The sequence below is a fragment of the Molossus molossus genome, unplaced genomic scaffold, assembly GCF_014108415.1.
Source record: "Molossus molossus isolate mMolMol1 unplaced genomic scaffold, mMolMol1.p scaffold_m16_p_5, whole genome shotgun sequence".
Classification (NCBI taxonomy): domain Eukaryota; kingdom Metazoa; phylum Chordata; class Mammalia; order Chiroptera; family Molossidae; genus Molossus; species Molossus molossus.
In genome coordinates this window covers 109,541,347-109,563,310 of record NW_023425388.1, presented here as the reverse complement: position 1 = coordinate 109,563,310, position 21,964 = coordinate 109,541,347, and the positions used below count along the sequence as shown (strand labels likewise).

The window sequence follows — 21,964 nt, the reverse complement described above, 5'->3', positions numbered from 1 at the left end:
TTTTGGAGAAAAATAAACTTTAAATTTAAGGACAAAATTTGCAAATTGTGCCTTAAGATTTTATATAGAACACATGTATCTCATGGGAATTTACATGAATTATTAAAATGTATCCCAATGCAAGGAGGTGACTTAGTCTAGTGGATTTCAGTGTAAGATGAGAGTCCTGAGTCATAGGACACAGAAATGCTCAGCAGAACCTGAATGACTCAAGCAAAAAATTGCCCTAGACCAGAACAGGTGAAATTTCTCAACTCATCAAGCTAAAGATTCTAACAATTTCTGAGAAGTGATTTTGGGAAATTATTTCAAAACCCCTGACTTTTTTAATATCTTAATCCATCTATATCTATATAAATAGTTAACTCTTCCTTTTTTGTTTTAAATAAGCTAACAGTATACTAATCTAAATAAGTATCTAATTTCATCATATTTATTTATTTATATGTTTTATTTCTCACCAGAGATAAGGTTCCTGGTCTAAATTCTGTGCTAGGGAGGGTCATTATTGATCTGGTAAGCTAACATCTTTTTGGTCTGAGAAACACATGGATTCTAAGCAATGTAGCAAGACACTTTAGCAAAAGTAGGTTAAAGCACAGAAAGCCAGTGAAAACAGAAATAAATCGAAATGTGTTGGGGAGAAAGAGAACCATTTCTACCAGGACCTCTGATTGGTGAAACACGGCCAAGCAGCTCAGGGGGTTGCATGGGGCACAGGAGGAAGGGAGGAAGATACAGTGAACGTTCTGGAAAGTCTTCTCTCTTCATCAGTTGCCACCATCACCCAGGATCACTGAAATAAGGACTTGCCCAATTTATCTATACCAGTTCTCACTGCCTCAGGCTCTGCCAGCCAAAGGGGCACCTCTGTGGCAAGACATGCCTGCCCAGCGATGACATAGCGTCTTTGCTGGAACACTGCAGATTTTCCGGTTAGCCTGCCCCTCTGCGAGCTGGCCAGCCCTGAGCCCAGCCACCGCGCACTGCGACCCTTAAGGCATCGAAGAAGCCGGCACTAAGCCCTCAGGGTCGGAATCACGTGCTGGGCAGATGGGCACGCACTCACGCGCTTGCCACACTTGGTGAAGGTTACCATGTGGCCACACTCCAGCAGAACACAGTCAGTGGGGCAGTCCATGCAGATCCTACACAGACTCTCCTCCAGGCTGGATGGCATCGCCCCCCATTTGGATCCTTGGCACCACACCCCAGGTCCTGGGGGCCTTTCTGATTCTCGTGCTGCCGAGTCAACTCCTCCATCAGCTCCCACTTCTCACAGCCGCCCTTGCAGTTGACGCAGGTACCGGCCAGGTCTCAGCTGCTGCACGGCCAGACCCGCAGTGTCTTCCAGGTCGGTCAGGTCAGACCGAGGAGCCCTCTGGCCGGGATGAAGCTGTCCTCTGAGTCAATGGACTGGGTCTTGTCCTCGGCAGGTGCTCTGCCTTGCTGTCCAGGTAGACAGGTTCTTCTTGGTCCTGAGACACATGGCCATTGGCCTACTGATGTTCCTGAGCCTGGGCAGGGGGGACAGAGGGGCTTGTGTGGGTGGAGAAGGGAGCCTGGGTGAGGTCGGAGGTACTGCGCTGGCGTAAGGCTGAGCCAGGAAGGCCTGCTGCCCAGGAAGTCTGGGAAAAGGTGGGCACAAGTCCTGCCCTCCTGGGAGATCACAGGCTGCTGCTGGCCAAGCACCAAGACCACCAGCTCCTCTTTCTCCCGGCACGTTTCGGCAGAGATGTCACGAAGGTAAAGATAGTCACGCTGGTCCTTCACCTTCTTCTTCATGAGTTCCTGCCGCTGAAAGGCTGTTGCTTGGAATCGTCGGCAGAACAGGCAGAGGCAGGCCCTTTCCCACTTGGCTCAAACGGGTCCTGCAGAAAGGTTCCTTGCAGTCCAGGTAGGTCTGCTTGCTGGCTTGTTTGCAAGGTAGGCCCCACAGGCCTTGCAGCTTGGTTCTGAGCCTGTTGAAGGGCAGAGAGCTGTGCCCAGGGCAGGAACAGGCCTGGCCAAGGCGGCCTGGGATGGTGGGGCCGCAGGCTGTCCGTCCACGCAGGACCGGCAGCAGCAGGTTGCCCACGTGATAAAATCTGCCCGGGTGTGAACTGTGGGTATTGATCACACCATACCGTGGGGCCCCTAACAGTTCTTGCTTTCACCAGCCAGAGCTGAAAACTTCACGGGGTCTCAAAGTTCACGCAGAACTCAGAACGGTTTTACCTCAGTAGTGGGAAAAATTAGCCCGAGGCATTATGGTTCTCTGGTCTTGCTTAGCAAAGCTTAAAAACAAGATCAAACTATGTTCAAGTAACTGAAATGTGTCCCAGTAGAAAGCTCAAAAATATTCATAAGATTGCAAAATTATCCAGCAGCCAACAAGATAAAATCACAAAAAACATATCACATGTAATTAAATTTTTTTATCTAAAAGAGCAGGAAAATATGATGCATAATGAGGAGAAGAGTTAATCAATTGAAACTGCCCCAGAAATAACACAAATAATAGAATGAGTCAATGAGGACATAAAAAATTATTATTAGTGTCGTTCATATGTGTAAGTAGTTGGAGGAAAGGGTGATAATGTTAAGTAGATACATGGGAAGACCTACATAACCAAAATTTAAATTCGAGAAATAAAAACTAAAATATTAGATATGAAAATACCCAGGATGGGATTAAGGATATGTTAGACATAGTAGAATATAAGATTAATAAACCTGAATATATAACAACAGAAACTGTTAAATATTAAGAACACAAATATAAGAGCTGGAAAAATAAGAGAAGCAATACTTACATGAACTCTGAGACAAATTAACGTGTCCTAATACCAGTGGAATTCGAGTTCCCAAAAGGAAGAGGAGAGAAAAACAAATATTTGAGAAAGAGTAGGCACATTTTCCAAATTTAATTAAAACTATAAACCCACAACTTCAAGAAGTTCAACAAACTCCAAGCCCAGGAAACATGAAGAAAACTACACCACAAAAAGTCAAAATCGAATTACTTAAAGCCAATGGTAAAGTGAAAAATGTTAGAGCAGTCAGAGGGAAAACACAGTATGTATAGACAAACAAAGATCGGAATGAGAGAAAATTTTGATTAGAAATAATCAAACCAGAAAGCAGTAAAGCAACATTTTGAAAGCACTGAAAGAATAGGAAAATTGTCAACCTGGAAATGCAGAGAAAATTACTTAAAAAAAATAAAAGTAAAATATTTTTTTAGATAAAGCTAAAAAAAGAAAGAGATCCACACTATAAAAAACTGTTAAAGGAAATCTTTAAAAAAATTATTTAAGCTTTTGATGCTCTGGCTAGTGTGGCTCAGTGGTTCGACTATTGGCCTGTTCGCTGAAGGGCTGTGGGTTCGATTCCCTGTCAAGGGCATGTACCTAGACTGCACGTTCAATCTCAGCCCCATGCAGGAAGTAACCAACCCATGTTTCTCTCTCACATCTCTCATGCTCCTCTCTCTCTCTCTCTCTCTCTCTCTCTCTCTCTCTCCCCCCCTCTCTATCTCCCTCTCTCTCTTTCTCTCATCTCTCTCATGCTTCTCTCTCTCTCTCTCCCTCCCCCTCTCCGTCTCTCCCTCTCTCTGTCACTCCTTTCCATTTACTCTAAAGAAATTAGTGCAAAAATATCCTCCAGTGAGGATTAACAAAATAAATAAATAAATACATACATAAATATTTAATCTCTTGAAATACAATTGTGTTTCAATAACAACACTGTCTTGTTTCTATTTTATTCTACATGTAGAAGTAAAATGAATGACAATAAGAGTGCACAGACTGGGAAGGGGAAAAGGCAATCCTACTATTGCAGGGTCTCCATTATTTAGAAAGGGTACACGGCCACTGGAAGGCAGACCATGGTAAGTGAAAGACAGAGTATGTAAACACAAGTTAGCTCCTCGCACACAAGCCAATGGGTGGGGGCGGAATCATAAAGAATAGTTAACTGGCCCTGGCTGGTTTCGCTCAGCGATTAGAGCATCTGTCCAAGGACTGAGGGTAGAGGGTTTGATTCCCAGTCAAAGGCACATCCTGGGTTGCAAGTTTAATTCCCATCCCTGTGTAAGACAACCCATCAATGTGTCTCTCTTACATGAATGTCTCTCTCTCTCTCTCTCTCTCTCTCTCTCTCTCCCCACTTCCCTCCCTCCCTCTCTTCTATTCTATCTAAAAAAATCAAAGGAAAAATATACTCATGGGAGAATTAACAACAACAACAGCAGCAAAGATTAGTTAACTGATCCAAAAGAAAACTGAAAAAACACAGAAAAAATGGGACAAATTAAAGACATAGCAACCCATTCATTATTTCATGACATACTATTTAGCCTCCATGTGTTTGAATGTTTTTATTGTAGTTGATTTCTTGCCATTGTGATCTGAGAAGATGTGAAAACTCAGAGGAAAGGGTGATGGGGGGTTGGGAAGAGTTAAACCAAAGAGCTTATATGTACATATGCATAACAAATGGACACAGACAATAGTTTGGGGAAAGCAGGAGGGGGTGGGAGTGGGAGGAGGGGTGTCAATGGGGGAAAAATGAGCAGGGGGACATCTATAATACTTTCAACAATAAAGAAAATAAAAACAAATATCAAGAGTGTAAATTTAAACCAAACTATATAAATAAACACGTTCAATATGCATAGCCTATTCCATAGTGTGGATGGCCTCAACGGAACAAAAGGGCTAAGAGAGAATTCCTTTTGACTGACTACATTTGAACTAGAATATTGGTTTTTTCCTGCCTTCAGACTTGAACTTCCCTGAGGATGGAGTCTGTTGGCCTTGGGACTGGAACTACCCATGGTCTCCTGTTCTCAGGCCTTCAGAAACGAACTGGACTAACCTTTGGGCTTTGCTGCACCTCCAGCTGGTTGACTCTCCCTGGAGATCTTCGGACTTGAAAGCCAGAAGAGCAAAGGTTGCTCATGAACAAATAGTTCAATAACCTAACTTTATTCAAAAATTTAAATTCGATTTGTAGTTTAAAATCTTACCAAAAGTAAACTTCATTCCCAGTTGACATGATCATATTTGTAGAAAATCTGATGCAATTTTTAAAATAGTGAGAAAAACAATAAAGGATCTTAGCAAGTTTTCAAAATTCAAGATCAGAATACAAAACAAAATTGTATTTCTATATACTAGTAATAAACATTTAGAACTTAAAATTTTTAATGGTATTTACAATAACATCAAGAAATATAAATTATTTATGCATATAGCTATCATGTGCAAGAATTATACATGAATCCAATGAAAGATGACAAAAAAAAAAAAAGGTTTAAGTAAATAAAAAAATGTACATATTCCTGGATTAGAAGACAATATGGTTATAATGTCAGTCCTCCCAAAATTGATATATAGATTCAATGCAATATCAATTAAAATTCTAACAGGTTTTAGCCATAAATTGATGACCGCATTTTAAAATTTATATGGAAATGCAAATGATATGATATAGTCAAAGCACTTTTGAAAAAATATTGGAAGACTTATTCTACCTGGTTTATAGATATGATAAAGTCACAGTAAATATCAAGACTGCAGTATTAGTGTCAAGGTCGACCAGTAGATTAATGGAAGACATTAAGGTAGATTCCAGAAACAGCTTCACACTTACACAGTGAATTGATTTTCAAGAAAGGAGCAAAGGAATAACAATGGGAAAGAGTAGTCTTTTCAAAATATTGAGCTGGAACAATTGGATAGTCATATGCAGAAAAACAAAAAAACCTTCAATCCATCATCACACTGTATAAATATATTGATATAAAATGATTTGTGTACCTAATGATAAAACTTAAATGTATAAAAGTTTTAGAAGAAAGTATAAAAGACAATGTTTGTGCCATTGAGTTAGGAGCAAAGGGTTATCAAATAATCCAACAAAATTATGACCTGCAAAAGAAAAATTAATAAATTGGGCGTCATTAGAATTTAAAATTGTTGATCTTTGAAAGACAAAGTGAAGAGAAGAAAAGACAAGCCACTGACTATAATAAAAAAAATTGCAAATCATAACTCTAATAGAGAATTCTCAAAACTCAGATATTATCCAGCCACAAAACAAGGAGTTAAGACACACAAACTTGAATTTTGAAAATGTTATGCTAAGTGAATAAAACAGACAAAAATGTAGTATATCTGTTCATTACATTTATATGAAATGTCTGGAATATGTAAAGCCATAGAAATAGAAAGTAGACTAGTATGTGCCACACAATGGAGGGAGAGAGTTATTGAGAGTAATTGCTAATAGATATGGAATGAAGTTCCTTTTTGGGGTAATGAAAATATTCTGGAATAGATCATAGAAAGAGTTCACAACATTGTGAATATACTAAAACCCACTGAATTATATACTTTATGTGAATTATATCATAGTATTAAATTAAAAAATACAAACCTAAAAATGTATAAGAAAACAATTGACTCAATATATAAAACATAGGCATAAACTTTGAACAGACCTTTTTCAAATTATATGTATGGCAAATGATCACAGAAACAGTTGCTCAACATAATTAGTCATTAGGGAAATTCTCTTTAAAACCACAATGAGATACCATACCTATTAGAGTGGCTAAAATAAACAGCATTTGACCTTACCAAGTGTCACCACTATAAAGTGGTTCACATGTTCATATACTGCATATGAGAATGGTAAATGCTACAACTGCTTTGGAAAAATGTTTGATAGTTTCTTTAAAAGTCAAACTATACCTACCATTCCATTCCTTGGTATTTACCCAAGTCAAATCAAAACACATGAATGTCCATAAAAAATCTTGTAACGAATATCCATAGTAACTTTATTTCTAATTATCCAAAACTGGAAACAATCCAAACGTCTCAAATATCCAACTGTCCAAATACAAATGAATAAAAATAATGGTATATCTATAAAATAAAATATTACTCAGCAATTAAAAAGGATACACATGATAATATGGGCAATCTCAAAATAATTACACAAAATGAAAGAAGCCAGGGGAAAAAAAGGTTATATACTATATGATTCTGCTTATATAAAATTACAGTGAATTCATACTCTTCTATGAGAAGATCAGATCAAGGGTTGCCTGGGGACAGGGATCAGCAGACTGAGGTTTTGAAGCGAGAGATTACCAAGGGGTATGAAGAAACTTTTAAGGGCAATGCATTTGTTTATCATCTCGATTGTGGTGGTGGTTTTATCGATATACAAATATATAAACATTTATCTAATTATACTTTTTAAATATATACAGTTCATTTGTCAACTAGAACTCAATAAACAGTAAAAATAAATTAACTGACCTAATAGATTGATTTAGTCTCTGGAGATATAATGTTATGGATTCTGGGGCCAAAGTTGGTGTCATTTCAATCAAGTCCTACGTGCAAACCAGAATTAAGAGGGTGCCAAGTGTAAGATTCTCATTTTGGAAGTCAAACTGCAGCAAAGAAAATGGGAACAATGTACAAAAATAAATGAAAGACAACTCAGTCATAAAATAACAAAGAATGCAAAAAAAATATTCAGTGATTTTGGTTTAACAGTGGCCCAGCTACAAATTCCAAACTGGCATCAGAGTGAATGGAAGCTACACAGACCGTCTCCCAGAACCAAACTAGAATTACAACTAAAATAAAGACAGCCCTGGCCGGTTTGGCTCAGCAGTTAGAGCATCAGCCTGCAGTCCCAAGAGACCCAAGTTCGGTTCCCACTAAGGGAATGTACCTCGGTTGCAGTTTGTTCCCGGCCCGGGTTGGTCGTGCGAGTGTCAGCCAATTGATGTGTCCCTTTCACATCGATGTTTCTCTCTCTTTCTCTCTCTCTCTCTCTCTCTCTCTCTCTCTCTTCCTCTCTCTCCCTCCCACTCTACCTGAACAAAAAATGAAAAAATGACCTTGGGTGAGAATTAAAAAAATTAATTAATTAAATAAAATAAAGACAAATAGTCAGGACAAAGCAACAGAAAAGCAGCTTGTGAGGATCATAAAAACAAGGACACTGACTTGATCCTGGTAGGATTGCGAAGGTGGGAGAGCGAGGCTGGAAGCCCCAGACAGCAGTGGCCTTAGCTGTGAGTGGCGCCCTCGGGTGAAACTCCCAAGCAGCTCCACAGCCCAGAGGAAGGACAGACACTAAAATAGCCACACCCACTCACCTTGGGCTCTGGCAGAGGGAGGGTGCATTGGACTGGAACTGTGTGGGGACACTTGGGATTTGTAGGGCGCTCAGAGCTTATGCTGAGTTGCAGCCACGCAGGACGGTGGACATCTTACTTCTTCACAGGGCTCTGGGAAGAGGCAGTAGCCACTCCCTCAGAGATCCAACCCCAACTGGTGGGCCATTGAAATGCAAATTGAGGCTATTTAACAACCAGCATCTGCCCCACCCTCAGGAAATCCCCTTACACTGAGCACCTGAGGGAGTTTTTCATTCAACTGAGAATCCAAGGCTCTTCAAGTAACTGATACTGATAGCCTCCAGGCAAAAAGCTGGAGGATAACTGAATCATTACTGGGCTAGCAACTCTAACCAGGAAAGTAAGACTTGACAGTGGAGTTTAATTTCGGTCCTCCCTCGCTCATCCAAACCCAGGAGAGGGAGCCACAAACAGCAGAACACCAACAACCACAAGAAAATTTGGCAGGCTCCAAAGCCAACTGTGATAGATGAAATGGTGAAACAAAGAAACAAAAGCCAAATGAAAAAATAAGAGACCTCTACCGAAGATGAGATAAATGTGGAGCAGTTAAGCAAGTTAACAAAGCTAGAATTCACAGCCATGATCTTGAGGAAACTCAACAGCATGAGTAAGGATATCAACAACATGAGTAAAGACATAGAAATGTTGAAAATCAACCAATTGGAAATTAAAAACCACCAAGCAGAAATCAAGAATGACATATCTGAAATAAAGAACACATTGAAAGGTCTAAACAGCAGAGTAGAGAAAGTTGAGGACTGGATCAGTGAATTAGAAGACAGGGTGGAAAAAAATCAGCCAATCAGAAAACCAAAAGGAAAAAAATAAATAAAAAACAGAAAGTCAGCTTAAGAGAACTGTGGGACAACTGGAAACATAATATTTGCATCATAGAAGTCCCCGAAGAAGAAGAAAATGAGCAAGGGTTAGAGAATATAGTTGAAGAAATAGTGACAGAAAACTTTCCTAACTTGGTGAAGAAAGAAGGCATTCAAGTTCAAGAAGCACAGAGAACCCCAAGTAAGAAAAACCCTAACAGGCCCACAGCAAGACACATAGGAATTAAAATGCCAAAAATTAAAGACAAAGAGAGAATCGTAAAAGCAACAAGAGATAAGCAACAGGTTACCTACAAAGGAAACACCATAAAGCTCTCAGCTGACTTCTCAACAGAAACACTACATACTAGAAGGGAATGGCATGAAGTAATCAAGGTCATGAAAAACAAGGATCTGAATCCAAGACTACTCTACCCAGCAAGGCTATCATTCAAAATAGGTCAAATAAAGAGCTTTCCAGACAAAAAAGGCTAAGGGAATACATTAGCACCAAACCAGCATTGCAAGAAATGTTAAAAGGACTGCTGTAATTAGTAGAAGAAATAGAAAGAAAAATATATCAGCACTAAACAAAAATGGCAATAAATAAGTACATATCAATAATCACCTTAAGTGTAAATGGATTGAATGCTCCCATAAAAAGACACACAGTAGCTGATTGGATAAGAAACTATGACTCATATGTATGTTGTTTGCAAGAGACCCATCTCACAACAAAAGACTCACATAGGTTGAAAGTGAAGGGATGAAAAAAAATCTTCCAAGCAAATGGAAAAGAAAAGTACGCTGGGGTAGCAATACTCATATGTGATAAAATAGATTTCAAAATGAAGGCCATAACTAGAGACAAAAAATGCCACTACATAATATTGAAAGGATCTATACAACAGGATGATATAACCTTGATAAACATATATGCACCCAATATAGGAGCACCAAAATATATTAAAAATCTTCTGGAGGACTTCAAAGAAGAAATCAACAGCAATACAATCATAACAGAGGACTTCAACACCCCATTGACATCACTGGATAAATCCTCTAGACAAAAAATTAGCAAGGAAAGAGAGACTCTAAGTGAAGCACTAGACCAAATGGATTTAATAGATATCTACAGAGAATTATACCACACAGCTACAGAATTCATATTCCTCTTTTATTATTATTATTATTATTATTATTATTATTATTATTATTTTATTATTTTTTTTTTATCCTCACCCCAGGACACTTTTTCATTTTTTTGTTCAGATAGAGCGGGAGGGAGAGAGAGAAACATCGACATGAAAGGGACACATCGAGTGGCTGGCACCCGCACAACCCAACCAGGGCCTGGGACAAACTGCAAGCGAGGTATGCGCCCTTAGCAAGAACCGAACCTGGGTCTCTCTGTACCGCAGGCTGACTCTCCAGCCGCTGAGCCAAACCGGCCAGGGCAGAATTGACATTCTTCTTAAGTGCACATGGGACTTCTCAAAGATAGACCACATGATAGGACACAAACTAAATCTCTACAAGTTCAAGAAGATTGAGATCGTATCAAGCATCTTCTCAGATCACAATGGCACAAAACTAGAAATCTCATGCAACAAAAACATGCAAAAACATTTGAACACATGGAGGCTAAATAGTATGTTATTACACAATGAATGGGTTACCAAGGAGATCAAGGAAGAAATTAAAAACTTCCTGGAAACCAATGAAAATGAACACACAACACAGTATCTATGGGATGCAGCAAAAGCAGTTTTCAGAGGGAAATTCATAGCACTATAGGCATACCTCAAGAAACAAGAAAAATTTGTAATAGAATATCTAACCTCACAACTTAAAGAATTAGAAAGCAAACAAAAAGAAAACCCCAGAGGAAGTAGAAGAAAGGAAATAGTAAAGATCACAGCAGAAATATATGACAGAGACCAAAAAACCAATTCAAAGAATCAATGAAACAAAGAGCTGGTTTTTCAAAAAGATAAACAAGATTGATGGATTCTTAGCTAGACTCACCAAGAAACAAAGAGAGAGAACCCAAATACACAAAATCAGAAATGAAAGAGGAGAAGTAACAACTGACACCACAGAAATACAAAAGATCATTAACGACTACTATGAACAATTCTATGGCAACAAATTCAACAATCTCAGCAAAATGGACAAATTTCTAGAAACACATCGTCTCCCAAAACTGGACTGGGAAGAGATAGAAAACTTGAACAGACCTATAACAACAAAGGAAATTGAAGAGGTAATCAAGACTCTCCCAACAAACAAAAGCCCAGGCCTGAATGGCTTCACAAGGGACTTTTACCAAACATTCAAAAAAGAACTAACACCCATTTTTCACAAACTATTTCAAAAAATTCAAGAAGAAGGAAGACTTCCAAACTAGTCTTATGAGGCCAGCATAATTCTAATTCCAAAACTAAAAAAAGACACTACAAAGAAAACTACAGGCCAATATCCCTGATGAACACAGATGCCAAAATCCTGAACAAAATACTAGTAAATAGGATCCAGCAAATACATCAATAACATTATTAACCATGACCAAGTGGGATTTATCCCAGGGATGCAAGGCTGGTACAATATTCGCAAATCAATAAATGTGATACACCACATAAACAAAATGAAGAATAAAAACCACATGATTGTATCAATAGATGCCAAAAAAGCATTCTACAACATCCAGCATCCATTCTGATAAAAATTCTCAGCAATGTGGGAATAGAGGGATCATATCTCGACATAATAAAGGCCATATATGAAAGACCTACACCCAACATCATACTCTATGGGCAGAAACTAAAAGCATTTCCTTTAAGAACAGGAACAAGACCAGGATGCCTACTTTCACCTCTCTTATTTAACATATTACTGGAAGTCTTAACCACAGCAATCAGACAGGAAGAAAAAATAAAAGGGATTCAAATGAAAAAGAAGAAAGTGAAACTGTCATTATTTACTGATGACATCATATTATACATAGAAAACCCTAAAGACTCCATCAAAAATCTACTAGACTTAATAAATGAATTTGGCATTGTAGCAGGATACAAAATTAATGTCAAGAAATCAATGGCAGTCTTATACACCAATGATGAACTCACAGAAAGAGAAACTAAAAAAACAATTCATTTACCATCGTAGCAAAAAAATTAAGATACCTAGGAATAAACTTAACCAAAGAAGTAAAGGACCTATTTGCAGAAAACTACAGGACATTGAAAAAAAAAAATAGAGGAAGATATAAAAAGTGGAAGCACATACCTTGTTCATGGATTGGAAGGATTAAGATCATTAAAATATCCATATTCCCAAAGCAATCTATAGATTCAATGCAATCCCCATCAAAATACCAGTGACATATTTCACAAAACTAAGAACAAATACTTCAAAAGTTCATATGGAACCCAGAAAAGGCCCTGAATAGCCAGAGCAATCTTGAAAAAGAAGGACAAAGTAGGTGGAATCACAATATCAGATATCAGGTTATACTACAAATCTGCTGTAATCAAAACAGCCTGGTACTGGCACAAGAACAGGCTTATAGACCAGTGTAACTAAACAGAAAACCCAGAAATGAACCCAAGACATTATACTCAATTGATATTTGACAAAAGGGGCAAGAGCATACAATGGAGTAAAGACAGCCTCTTTAATAAATGGTGTTGGGAAAATTGGATACTACATGCAAAAATATGAAACTAGACCATCAACTTATACCATACACAAAAATAAACTCAAAATGAATCAAAGACCTAAATGTGATCTGTGAATCCATAAAAATCCTAGAAGAAAATGTGGGCAGCACAATTTCAGACATCATATGCAGCAGAATTTTCACTGATAGATCACCTAAGGCAACAGAAACAAAGGAAAAAATGAACACATGGGACTACATCAAACTAAAAAGCTTCTGCACAGCCAAAGAAACAACCACCAAAATGGAAATGCAACCCACTGTATGGGAGAGCATCATTGTCAATAATACATCAGATAAGGGGTTAATTTCCAAAATATGTAGAGTACTCATACAACTCAATAAAAGGAAGACCAAGAACCCAATTAAAAAATGGGCAGAGGAGCTGAATAGACACCTCTCCAAACAGAATATACAAATGGCTAAGAGACATATGAAGAAATGCTCAATATCACTAATCATCAGAGAGATGCAAATTAGACAACAATGAGGTGTCACCTCACACCTGTCAGAATAGCCGCCATCAACAAATCATCAAACAAGTGTTGGCGAGGGTGTGAAGAAACTGGGACTCTAGTACATTGCTGGTGGGAATGCAGACTGGTGCAGCCACTATGGAAAATAATATGGTGTTACCTCAAAAAATTAAAAATTGAACTGCCATTTGACCCAGTGATCCCACTTCTAGGAATATGTCCTAAGAAGCCTGAAACACCAATCAGAAGAAATATATGTACCCCCATGTTCATAGCAGCACTATTTACAATAGCTAAGATCTGGAAACAGCCCAAGTGTCCATCAATAGATGAATGGATAATAAAGTTGTGGTACATATACACAATGGAGTACTATGCAGCTGTAATTAAGATCTCTTATCCTTTGAGACGACATGGAGGGACCTGGAAAGTATTATCCTAAGCAAAACAAGCCAAGCCGAAAAAGACAAGTACCACTTGATCTCACTTATTTGTGGAATATAATGAACATAACAGTCTGAGGAATAGGGTAGACCCAGAGACATGGAAGTAGGGTACAGACTGGCAACCCTCCCAAGAGGGGGTGGTGGGGGGAAGAAAGAGATAAACCACAGAACTTATATGCATGTATGCATGACCAATGGATATGGACAACAAAGCTGGGGACGGGGCGGGGGAATGGGGCGGAGGGTGTCAATGGGTTAAAAAAAGAGAAACATCTGTAACAAAAATTAAAAATACAATAAAATACCAGGCAATTTGTAAAAAAAAAAAAAAAAAAAAAAAAGAGTGGCCCAGCTAAACTTGGTTTCCTGAGATATTTTTTTGGCTTGAGCTCCTTTGGGTCAGTTTTACCCCTTGAAATCGAAATATCCATGAGAAGAAGTCATTTTCTATTAAATCATTTATTCTTTCAGGCTTGGAGCAAAATAACAAGAAAAAATTTATCTTAATATTACTGTAGATAAATAAGTAGATAACTGAAGTGGTAGATGACCTTGGCTATTTTGGCCAAGATTTTATTGACCAATGCCTTTATTTGAGTTCTTGGAGAAAGACCCTGACACTAAGATTCAAGTAACAGTGATTTCTTAGTAGATGATCAGGAAAGTGAGACAGGAAAGAAAATGTAGCCAATAAAGGATGTGCTATCAAGCCAGTTATCTCAGTGACACCCGGGTTTGATACCGCAAGGGAACTCTCAGTGATAGTGTTGAACACGCATGTCAGAAGTAGCTCATCCAGGGACAAGAGAACTAGGACATTCGTAGACTAGTTCCCATTGATATTGGTTCTGAAATGCTTGGGAGTGTGGATCCCTGATTTTTCTGGAACTCCTTCACTATAATCATAGGTCTCTGGCTCCAGAGATAATCTGAAGGAGGCTGAATGGCTTTACAACAATAAGGGAAAAGGTGGTAGTCAGAGCACAATGGTCATTGCTTCGCCCATGCAGGTAAAACCAGGCAAAATAGTACATGCAGAATTTTTCTTGAAGAAGGCATATTTCCATTTGACACTGCTGCATGCAACACTGAATTAATCTGAATGAATCTGGCTCCATACTGCCCATAGAATAAGATCCAAAGTCTGGGGTATGAGCACCAGGCCCTTCATTAGATAACATTACCTACTTCACCAGCCATCGACACGGTTCCTTCAAACTGAACACATTGAACTACTTGCAGTTCCTCAAATACACCATAATTTTACATAATACTACAACTTTAAATAGATTTCTTCCTGCAACCAGAAATACCTTTCCTTTGTTAACCTTTTATGTTTCAATGTGCAACATAAGCATTTTCTTATTTTTGCAGTTTTTACCTGAATACTACAAATGTCTGTCTCTTCTGTGTGCCTGTGCATGTTCCTGAGACAGACTTACAGTGCACGGTGATTATGGATCCACTGCTCTACTACACTAGACGTGAGCTCTCGGGAGGCAGGTTCGTGTATTCATCTTCTTAGTTCCGTGGTTGCCATAACACTGCACAGAGTGCAAACGCTCAGTGACTTCTCGTGAATTGCTTATGATTTCAATAATAAAAATAATATCAATAAATTAATCAAATAAATGACAATACATTTAAAGAGTAAAAGATATTACAACTTTTAAATAGAATGAACTAGTGTTATGAATATTAGTATGCAAAGTAATCAAAATATAAAATAGTTACAAACATAATGTTAAATAAAAATAGCAAGTTAGAGAATGCTATTCATAGAGTGTAATACAAGTTTTGTAGTATGTTGATAGATACATATATATATACATATATATATTCAAATTATATATATATATATTATTTTCACATTATATGAATGCTAAAAATAGTCTGAAAACCATATATGCCAGTTAAAAATGGTAAGCAGCTACATTATATTTACAACTCTGTATTATTTTAATTTTTTATAATGAAAAGATATTAGTTTCATAAGAAGAAATTAGCAATAAAAATAAATATATGCAAAGTAAGTTTCATCAAAATATTTAGAAATCATAAGGTAAGAGTCTAACTTCATTTCTTAAACAGTATTAATAGCCTGAGTTCCATTAATAGACTTGTGGATGGAAAAAGAAAGCTGGTGGTGAAAAACGACAGTGAGCGGCCTACAAATGTCACCTGAAAGCACTTTTTATATTTCAAACTGAGGTGGAGAAGATTTGGGTGAGGAGCATAAACCGTGTTCAAATTCCTGAAAGGCTATTTTATTGAAGGGTTATTAAATATGTCCTGTTATGCCCTTAGGGTTTTACTAAGGTCGATGTATAAAACGTATAGAGAGAAAAATTTAGCTTTGGCGTAAATGGAGACCTTTCCTGTGGTCATAATTCTACAAAGACGGAAAGAATCGGCCCCATGGTTTCCTCATTTTCGCAACTGCTGAAGTTATTCAAATACAGTCTGGAAAAACACACGTTCGAGAACTTGTGCAGAAACTCACGGTCAGCTTGGAAGGGGGGTAAATATCCTCCAGGCGCCCTTCCAGCTCTGAGGTTATGATATTGTGAGAGCAGAACTTTCCAAGAGTTTAAAATTATTAGGACATAAAAAGCATTTCTACAAAAAGTTATTCTTTTATTAAATTTGGTTCAGATTACACAGCAAAAAGCAAATTGAAAGGAAGTCTGGAGACATAGTTCTGTTCCAAACTTCCCAATAAATGTATTCATTTATAAATTCAAAATTTATTGAGTTTCTGCTCTGTGTCAAGTATTTACATGAGGGGGGGAAAAGGAAAAAGAAAAAGACACAGTCCAAGTAGTTTGCACTCTGATGAAAAAAACTTAACTATTATAGTAAAATGCAACATGTAAATCGGTAGGTACATAAGCTCTTCAGTAGTGATACAGAAAAGAGGGAAGATCCCACCAAGAAGCTCAGGGTACTGTGTGGGTAGAGGTATGCAGAGCCATGCGAGTGTGTGAAAAGCATGTAGATGTGAGAAATTGTGAATAGTTCCATATTGCTAGAGTTTTTAATCCAGGTAATAGCAGGTGAAACTAAACAAGTCGACATCTGATTGAGGAGGATTTTGAGTACCTTCTAAGAAATTGGGGATTTTCTTTAAAGGCATTTGGGGACCACAGAAAGGACTTTAATGAGGAAAATAATATCGGGTTTGCATTTTAGAAATTATCCCTTGACAACTAGATGAAGGAAGTGATCATGAAAGTTTAGACAAGGAAAGAGAAGTGAGTGAAGAGAAACTCAGTGGCTTCTCAGGGAGTGGCCAAGGAATGGAGACAAAAGAAGAAAGGAGAGCCATGCGAAGACAGAATCAACAGGATGTAGAGACTGATTTAGTGTGGTGCTAATGGAAATAGTAAAGTTAAATAGGACTACAATGAGGCTGGATTTTACAACTTGTTAGGTTATCTAAGGTGAGGAAGGCAGAAAATAAATACGGAACTGCAAATGTTAACAATATAAAAATTACTCCTGTTGGAACTACTAAGAGAACTAGTAAAGGTGTCCTGGAGACACTTGGGGATAGGGTTCTGAAACTCTAAAGCCCCGAGCTGGGACTCATCTCTGGTGACCCACAAAGTGTAGAGTCAGAGGAATCTCTGGACACGGATGATTTGCCGGAAAAGAGGGTATAACAAGAACAGGAGGAAGGACTGAGATCTGTAGATCTTTAGGAGAAAACAGCAAAGGTGAAGTGTGGACTAATGGGTCAGATAAATCATAAAGCGCATCTTTTGAAGAACTTCAGTGAGACAGAAAGAAAGTAAAGACTCATCACCAGCTGAAACAAAGTGAAAATGGGAATCTAAATGGCACGTAAAAGACTGAAGCTCTCTTCATTCCAGGGTATTTGCTTAGTAAAGCCTACGTGGCACTTGGTTTTTACATTCTCTCAAGGTCAAGAGGACAAAAGACAAAACCATTTGGGCCTCCTAGTAGACATCCACGTAAAGCTGAGTTCTTCAAAGAGTTCCAGCCTCAGAATAAGGGTAAATCAATAAAACAAATTTAAAAATTATCTCCTTCTGAAAAAGGGAATGAGGAAGAAAATTTGTCCACTCAAAATTAGATGCTAAGCAAAGGGAAAAACAAACAAAGAAAAAAAAAGAAAAACCTCCCATAAGAATTCAAAGCACAAGCTAAGCCTGAATCATAATACCAAGTTGTTCTAGAAAACCTAATGCTAAAAATTCAGTTTCACATGGTTCCTAATCCCAGAGGATTAGGAGGTAGAATCCACTCATCTAGGCCTTAAATAAATTCTATTTAGAGAGTCTAAGAAACATAAGATTACCAACAAAAATCACAAACTGTACAAGAAAAACATACATTTATGTAAGAGCCAGGAGAAACAGCAGACAGCAGAATCAGATTAGCAATATTTTGTATATTAGAACTACAAAGGAAGTAATACAAAATAAGTACAATAAAAATGATTCAGCAAGCAAAATGGGAATTTTGAAATATAATAAGAGAGTAAAACTATAAATATAATGAGAAATATTTATAAAAATAGTCAAATAGACCTAGAAGTTAAAGATTTCATAAAGTAAAAATTTCACTGGAAAATTTGTAATTTGGCAGATTGAATAAATGCATCTAATACTTCTTTCTTCTGAAACTCTGTGACAAGGTCAATAAATACACAGGACAGTGAGAACAGGAGAAGAAATGGTATGAAGATTTTGAAAAACCGGGAAAATAACTAGACAAGTGGTAACAGACAGAGTTGAGCCTAGAGCGCTGACTCCTAAACTAGAGGTGGGAAGAGCTGAGAACTCATTCATTTCATACTGCAGAATTTCCCAAAGGCTGGAAAAATTGGTTATCCTACTCACCCATGGTAGCGAGATATTGCTGGAGATATAAGACAAGGAGGATTTGTTGAGATATGTTATTAGATTTACCATATTCCCTTTCCCATTTCATGTAGGTGCCCTCCTTTATAAGACAGCCGGTTCTCTTATCATGGGATATTAGACACTGTTGAAGGTAGGGCAGTATTTAAAAATAAATAAAAACAGAAGAACAGAGAAATTAAGTGATTTTAAACATGGCGTTTGCCAAGAGATACCCCCTTTTCCAAAACCTCTTTCTATTCCCCTCCCCAACCCTCTATGTCTTACCATACCTGGATCCCAGAATGCTGGTAATTAGATCTTTACCCAACAGAGAAATCTGGAAAATCTAACAACCTCAAATGAATGACCTAAAATTCTGATATCAGAAGTTTCCCAAATAGAAGTCTCAACTACATCACTCTGCAGTGAAGCTTATAGTCAACAATACTCAGGGGCTTTCATTATTTTCAACCATGTGCACACATCCCAAACTTAGCACACATCTTGGGAAAGCTTCTAACACAAGAGGCGAAGAGAAAATCTTGATGGAACAAAGAGGATACCTAGGAAGACAACCCTTCATTATAATAATTAATATGCCTAAATTGATAGAAAAGGTAATAAATACAATGCTATATAAAGAGATGTTCAGGGAATTAAAAAAAAAAAAAAAAAAAGCTCTTTGGGATTAAATATATACGAGCAGAAATTAAAAAAAAAAAAAAAAACTTCATAGAATTGCTAAAAAATGGTATCGAATGCAAGTTCTGAAAAGAGAGAACAGAGAAAACTAAGGGCAGTTAATCATCCAAAAATTCACTCCAGAACATTTCCCACAACTTCACTATGTGAACTCTACATCAAAAAGACCCTTTCACAGCTAAATTCTCAACTTTTATTGTAGGAAACCAATAAATAATCTATAAACTGACTAATGATAACAATGCATGCTAACAAAGAGACAAAAGCTAAAATAATTAGATAAAAGAAAAAAAATTGTGTTTGATAATAGGGAAATCAGAAGAAGTCCTCGTGATCACAATCTTCCACAGTTTACAGAATTATTTCATTCTTTAGTGCATTTCTTAATTAGATAAAATCAAAACTAAAAATGTAAAATAGTCCTGAGTAGATAAATTTAATGGTAGATTCAACCAGTACAGATGAAAAAAGAACAAAAAATATTATTCAGAATATAGCACAGAAAGATAAAGAGGAAAACATGAGAAATGGGTTAAGAGGCAAAAATAACATATGCAAAGGCATATGTAATATGCCTAATTGGAGTCCCAGAATAACAGAGAGGTAATATTTAAAGCAATAATGACTGAGCTAAAGCTGATGGAAGCTTTTAATGCTTATTTAGCTTTAGAAATTTCAAAGAAAAATCAGAGATAAACTAAGAAGTGAAGGTCTCATGGAATCTAAAGAAATATAAATACTTTAGAACAAGCCCTGGAACTATAATTCTGGTTATTTTTCTATCCCGTCAGAATTTCTTTTGACTAAAATGTACAAACACATTTGGTTATTTTACTGAACAGCTCCCTGAGTCAGAGAGGGGAGACTGTTCCCTCCTTGGCTCTTGTTAATATCATAAGAAAGATTTTAGACAAGCAACGGACAGCAGCATTGAAGCAAAGCAAGTGAATTTATTAAGGAAGCAATGCAAGCAAATTTATTAAAAATACACTTGATGTACAGCACAAGTGGGCACCCAGATAGTCCGGTTCCCCACCGCGTAGAGGTTTAGGATTTTAAATCCTTCTGCCTACAGGTTTCAAGGTTCCCCTGCTGGATACCTTGAGCACAGACTAGATTTCAAGGTCCCCCTTTTATTTTTTGTGGCTTTACACAGAATTATGAGAACATCTGATAATTTTATCTTGGCAAGTCCCAAGACTGCTGACTTCTTTGTTCATTGGGGGAGATAAACCAACTTCTTTTTCCCTTCTCCAGCACTAGCATCTACTTATCCTGCTAACATTTCCCCAAGTGATGTTTGTTCTTGGGTTTAGCTGGCACAAATAGCATTAATTGGGTCTTCGTTCTCTATTTTCTCAGAACAGGGTGATTTAAGCTCTATATTTATTCTCTAGTTAGGGAGGAGAGGTATAAACCATTTACTCTCAAGTGTCCTCAGTTGGGGACGATAAGGTCTTGCAATTCATAATCCTGCAAGCTGCCCAAACTGTTCGGCCTTGATTCATTTTCTTGTCTCAGTTTCCCCATCCCTCTTGCTCAGGCATTTTTCTAGCTGTTTACTATTCTGCCACAGTCAGACTGTTTAAAACACTGATTTGCTTCATGCAAAATATCTCAATGTTGGTCAATAACACACACAGGTATAGACACACAACATGTAGATTGACTGGGGGCTAATGTTACTGGTAAACTCAACCAAAATGATCAAACTATTTTCTGAATATAAACATTGTTTTATAGCTTGATAGAAAAAAAAAAAAAAAACCCTCCTTTTTGGCAGTTTCCCAAGGAACTACAAGTTTGCCTGAACTACAAAGGCAAAACAGCTGGAAACATGTTTGGGTTATGTTTGCATGATGCCACCACAACCCACTGAAGAAGGAAAGCTTCCAGGAATCAGTCCTTTGTGTTGCTTACGAGATAAAAACCAGTTTAACTCATTCAACATATTAAACTTGTTATCTTGGCATTATGTAGACAAAAGCCTCGGTTATCTAATTAGGGAGTTAATTTTCTCTTCTCTTTCCTTAGCAACCAGGTTTCCGTCTGTTTCTTATCCAATCATTATTAGTTTCTTCTTGGATGAGATATATAATTAGGCAGTATAAGTATCATTTCAAAGTGGTGAACCCAGCATCCTACTGTAATGAAATTCTTTTGCCCTGAAAAGTTTACGTGATTTAAGAAGTTAATGTGCAATTGGAATTACATGAAAGGCACAGCCAGTGAAGAAACAGAGATTTTTTTAAAGAACGAATTCATTTTTTTATTGGTTAATTTAAAGCAGTTCTCGAGTGTTTGCCACATGTGAATAAAACAGCACTTTAATGGACCGCAAATGCTGCTTGTTAAGGCACAAACTAAAGTGAAACGCGGATCATGAGAGTACCTGTGCGAAGCCTTTGGAGGTAGGGTGGGGATGGAGACTGGGAGAAAGACCTGCGATCAGTGACAAGCCTTTCTTGGAAGGAAGTTGTTAATTAAACAGTCATACTGTTGCCTGCAATGTGTTCGTCTAGCTAACGCTTCCTTAGAGGACACTTTATAAAGGACAAAATCTCATAGAGTGCCATTATTTCACAACTTTTAGATCATCAAATCTGGGTGGCGATCTAAGAGCTTTTTCATTTGCAAAAGATTGTTATAATCAACTTTCTCTTGTAAATTTTCACCAGGCTGACCTAAATACTGTCTTGGGTGATGCAAATA

The 21,964-nt window shown here is 37.6% G+C and overlaps 1 pseudogene; it reads right to left on the bottom strand.

The window, feature by feature from the left end:
* Nucleotides 1–1,018: 1,018 nt before the first annotated feature.
* LOC118617036 overlaps nucleotides 1,019–21,964 on the bottom strand; it is a 90,290-nt pseudogene continuing 69,344 nt past the window's right edge.